The sequence below is a fragment of the Triticum dicoccoides genome, chromosome 7B (genome assembly GCF_002162155.2).
Source record: "Triticum dicoccoides isolate Atlit2015 ecotype Zavitan chromosome 7B, WEW_v2.0, whole genome shotgun sequence".
Classification (NCBI taxonomy): domain Eukaryota; kingdom Viridiplantae; phylum Streptophyta; class Magnoliopsida; order Poales; family Poaceae; genus Triticum; species Triticum dicoccoides.
The window spans coordinates 559,676,652-559,682,405 of NC_041393.1; positions in this window are offsets into that span (position 1 = coordinate 559,676,652).

Below are 5,754 nucleotides of genomic sequence, written 5' to 3' on the forward strand. Positions count from 1 at the left end.
TCTATATATTCACACATGTACTAAGTTTCCGATTAATACAATTCTAGCATGAATAATAAACATTTATCATGAAATAAGGAAATAAATAATAACTTTATTATTGCCTCTAGGGCATATTTCCTTCAATACTGCCCCGCTCGATGATCGCCTATTTTATCTGCGTTGTGTTAGAGTTCACATGGAACCTATAGAAACAACGATCGAATGTTCTCCACCAAAGGATATTGCTAATATTTTAGGTTTATTTGTTGGAAAGCACGGACGAGATATTGGCACTGTTTCTGATGTTCCTTCGAATGACTCCCTTTGATGAAACACCAATTGGCATTCGCCTTAGGATGAGATAGCACAAAAGGAGGGTGACTTGTTTGACGGTGATGCAGCCACCACAATGCTTAATGATGATTCCTCTATACCAGTTGATATTTTTATATTGGACAAACCACAAATCGCATATTTAGATATTGATATTAATGATATCTTGGCTGATTTTGTGAAAGTTCTTCATAGCACTTCTTTGGAGAGTAAATTATAATGTCCATTAGATTATAATAGCCTTGAAATAGAATTTGCAAATTTGGGTAATAATATTCCCAGGTACACTAACGGAGAAGAAATAGGTTATGACTTCAATGTTGCCCACTATCCTTTACTTTATAAAATCTCTTGAAACTGCAGCTGCTAACTTTTCAGGCATGTTCTTTAGACCGTGTGCATCAGCGGTCACCACAGAGTGAGCTTTTTTATGATGTCGATGCACCAGAAGCGAGTACACCTCCGACCGACCTTTGCTATGAGGTGCTCCGAACCTCGGCCGGAGGCAAGCTTTCCACTCCCGGAGGACATCCCTTGGGATCTGGGTGGATAAGTTGATAGAGCATCGAACTCCATCTATATGGCTAACAAAAAGCGTTGGGAAGGAGGCAACCCGGAAGTAAGTAGGTGTCATTGATTCTAGTTGCATTCATGTTCTCGTTGGCACTTTTATTATTTTCATAGTTGTTATTAGAGCTGGTTTTGGACTAATCTTCGTAGGCAAAACTTTCAACGTATTGGTAGACTCAATTTTTGCTGCACACCACTTCCTATTTTTATTGCAAATGTGCTATGTACTTAACATGAGAAGGAACCACAAAAAAATTAGTCAAGTTCTTTAGCTTCAGAAGAAAAATATGGGGTGTGGTACGACCGCTCACGGTCGTGCCCACAATCATACCAGCTCCAAGCCGCAAGGAAAATAGGTCCAGAACGAAAGACGGGGTGTGGGATGACCGCGAGTAATACCATAGGTGGCCATGCAAAAGCAATCTTCTAGTCTGAAAGGCGGTGCACGGTACGAGCGCTCGTGCTCGTACCAGATCCAGCGAAGCAACTCCAACTTTATAGAGCGAGCGAAATACGGCATCTGGTAAGAGTGCCCATGCTCGTACCGAAGCGCAATGTCACATCCTGACTTAATATGAATGATAGACTACCAATATCAGCAAGAAGCACCTTCTTTTGGGAGTCTAAAAAAATCTTAAAGTGTGCTTAGCTTGAACCAATTTAAGGATGGGTGTTCGACCGAGAAGCTCAGATGCGCATGAGTACTTAGTTTGGAGCAATTTAAATATGGGTGACCAATTGAGAAGTTGATCCCAAAGCTTAAATATGGGTGATCAATTGAGAAGTTGATCCCAAAGCGTACGAGCGAGGACAAAATACACAGGAAAGATTAGTGCTGGTATATGGAGCCAGTTTAATGCGTCCAGGTTGGGACCTCAGGTCTTAGATGTTAGGTTTGGCTGCGAGGTCTGTTTGGTATTAGGCCCAGACCATCAGCGCCCCTTCATCAGTTAGATAGGAGTAGCGACAGAGGTTGCGAAGATGGTGGCTTTGGTCTTACTGTTGTACGACTTTATAAGGTTTTGTGCTAATAATTAATAAAGTGGCCGTATGCATCGACCAGATGCAGAGGCCGGGGGTATTCCTCCTTTTCGAAAAAAAAATGGAGCCAGTTTAATCCTAGACGCAGTAGCCAGGAACCGATGGGTTTGGTCGGGCGTTACACATGATGCTGGACATTGGAGGAATAGAATAAAAGACGCCAGCACTCGTATCAGCTGAAAATACTCTGTTTGATTTACTTTTGATGTATGAAATCGACGGGTATTACTAACCTCGTTTGCTTTCTAATCTTTATTAATTATCTTCGAAGTTCCTTAACCAATAATCCTCTGTAGTGATTTATGTTTTCTTTTCTTTTATTTTCTCTGTTGGGTCAGTTCGTGCACCGTGTTGATTGTTTTTATTTTATGTGTTATTTTCGCAGGGACTTGGACCTTATGTAGATACGTGTATGGTATAGTGTCAATCGTACAATGACTCACACAAGCCGCTTGGTTGCTTTGATTCAGCATGTTTCAACCATAGTGTCCGGTAATATTTTTCACCTTGAACCATGCTTAAATAAAAGTTGTTTAGCTTCTCTCCTTAAGCGAGATGTCTCTTTTTAACGAAAACACTTCACACACGACACTTTGCTGGACGACACTTAGACGATGGCTAATCTAACAGGCTGGTGATGTTTAGCCTTGTGCTTGAACGGTGGATATGGTGTGTCGTCTGTATTTCGTGTGGTACATGTCGTGCATGTAGCAGTGCTCTCTTTTTAATTAGGCACCTAGAAGCTACACACTCGTATTTTATCTCACATATATTTTATTGAAATATAAGAGTAGACAGCTCTTGGACTTAGTTTATCGACTTAAGCAGGCAGGTGAACCCATCTTTATGAGGCAAATATTTTTCATCACTTGTGAGCTTGACCTTTGTGCTAAAAATTATATAAAATACTCTAAAAGCACAAAATAATTTGGTTACTTTTTAGTTTCGTTCAAGCAGGTTCTATCAGAAAGCAGCACCCAGACCACATCAAGGAAAAAAATCATCGACGCAAGGTCCACGTCCTCCAAAGAAGAGGTCATCTGTGCCTCAACATAAAAGTGCCTAAGCCTTACTTAATCTTAAGCTTGGGGAGGTAACCGCTTTTCATACTATCCTTTAATAACTACACTTTCTATTTACTTTGGTGATTCTCTCGAGTTTAGTATCGCAAACTTGTCATTGTTGTGTGTCACTCTGCTAGCTCCCTCCTTCCTTTTCTCCAGCATCCTCCACTTACTCCTTCCTTCTCCTCCTATGCCACCCTCCTCTGCGCTGCCAATCACACCGGTCATCTCCCGGTCAAACGGTTTGGTACACATATTTTCGTAGAAGCAAAGAATAACATGTGTTGTCAATAATTGTAACGCTTATTTGGAATATGTTGTGGGAGTCTTTAGTTATTCAATAGCTCGACACAACTGAATGCAGTGATCCACCTTCAGCCAAGGATCGGTGGATTGCAACGGCCGGGTTTCAAGGATCTCAGTGCAAGGCTATGTGTTTGTTCAACTCGTTCTATTGATTTCCTTGAATATTTCGAATGAGCAGAACGGCGTGAGTCTTTCGTAACAAAGCAATGCCACCTTTGATCATGTTATCCAAGATTAAAAGTGGTGAGCGCATACGGGCAATTGCCGGGGCAAGAAACTATGCTCCCCCCTTCTTATGCAATGAGATGAGACAAATAGTTTGCCTCCGTTTAAAGAAAACAATTGCAATGCTATCTAAGATGGCCTTTTTGTGCAAAAAAGACAATATCTACAACGTTTAAAAACGTGTGAAAGAAATCATATTTGTAGAATGCGTAGAATGATATGCAAGTAATATTTTTGTTTAAAATTGATTGTTTGTGGTGTAGGTGCACACTGTAACGTCCAGACCTACTTCTATAATTCTATCACGATCATACGATAGCATGATGACAAAAAGAAGAGTTTGTTCTAAAGAAAAAGAGTTTTTATGGGCTACACAAAGTGGAGAGATTGATATTGATAGAGTCAAGGAGGGAAACACTTGGCTTCACCGACCGGGAGATTTTAAGCTCCGTCGACAACCGCGAATTTAAACGGTCCACTGCGTATGACCAAGACATCGGACAGGCTTCTTCTTCTTTTCCTTGACGTCAGACAGGCTAAAAAAAGCAGGAGAGACTATTTGACGTGGACTCGTCCTTCCGCGGCAGCCTCGCCGGGCACGTTTTGGGGTGCTTGTCGTCGTTGCGTACGAACTCTCCAGTCTAGTCCCAGGACCCGGAGAAAGATTGTTTTTTTTTCCTTTCGATGAGTTGGAGAGTTTTTTCTTTTTTGACGGCAGAGAAAAGAACAGAAAAACGGCCACGTGATGCCACGAACATTTTTAAAAAACAAAATGTATACGGGGGTACGTACGCTGGTTGCTGGTCGGCTGTACCTGTCCGAACTGGAGTGCGCCATCGGACGAATAGTGCCAGGCAGGCAGAGCCAGAGCCGCGTCGGGCAACGAACAACTCGTTTTTCGGAAGATAGTTGCGTTGCAGGTAAAGCTAGCAGGAACCCTAGCCGCCACCAGGAGACCCAATCTTTCAGCGTCGTCCTCCGACGGCTTCCCTCCGCTGGCGACCTCGGTCGTCGGTGGTGAGGGGGGTCGCCGGATCCACGCGTGTGGATCGATTTTACTCCCTCGTAGTTTAGATTTTTAGACTGTTCATCGTCTTTGTTTCGGCGGCGACGATGACAGCGCTGAATAAAGATTCTTCGGATCCTTCCTTGACAAGGTCATTGGTCGTATGGTTGGGGATGGATGGATTTGGAAACCAGTCTGTTCAAGCAAGGATGGCGTGGCGGCGGCGGCATCCTCGTGGTGGACCTGTGTCCTCGGGCTCCGCCGTTGCGCCGGCGTTTGCTCCAGCATCGGCGCGGAGCTTGGGAGGTAGTCTAGGAGCGGATGCAGATTGTGGTCTGCATCGACGATATCTGGAAGACGAAACATGTGCTGGGTTCGTGGTTCGTGGATGGCAGGTATGGTTTCCTTCCGCGACGTCTTAGTTGCGGTGCGGTGCCAGATCTGGAGTTCGATGGCGTATCTGGGGTGTTGCCCCGGTCTGATTCGTTCAACGGTAAGGGCTTCACTTTTGGTGAGCCACCTTGGAGGTCCGCAAAGCTGCATATCAGCGATGGAGCCGCGTCGAGCTCGGGTGGGGAGGTGATCCATCATTCTTTTCTTCGGTGGCTGCTGTCGTGGTGCCGGAGGCAGGTGATGGGCGTTGGTGTCAAGCTCAGAGATGTTCTGCTATCTTTTCAGTTTTGTCATGTCGGTCTTTACGTGACTTGTACTTTAATCTTTATGATATGAATAAGACACGTATTACCATGAAAAAAAAAGAACTGAAGTGCACCATCTGGACCACATGTCTGCGAGCGGATGTCGAGTCTCGCGGGGTTCTCGACTCGAGGGAGGGAGGCCCACCAAAGCGGGCTGTGGGGTCCTGATAGTATCATCTTTTGCTTTTGCTACCCAAAGTGATGGTAAATCACGGTAGGCTCCATCTCTGCGTACGCGTGAAGAAATCACCCACATGAATTATTTTTCTTTTTTTGCGAGAGAGAACACTTGTTGTATAGTACTCCCTCCGTCCCAAAATAAATGATTCAACTTTGTACTCCCTCCGTTCGGAACGGAGGAAGTACATTGGGACGGAGGGAGTATGACTCGACCGAAGTGGTGTTTGTTAGGAAAAATTGCAATTTATTAATTAACTGTCAAGGTAGTATAAACAAAAAAATACAAATTACATCTAGATCTGTAGATCACTTAGCGACGACTACAAACATTGGAGCGAGCCAAAGCACA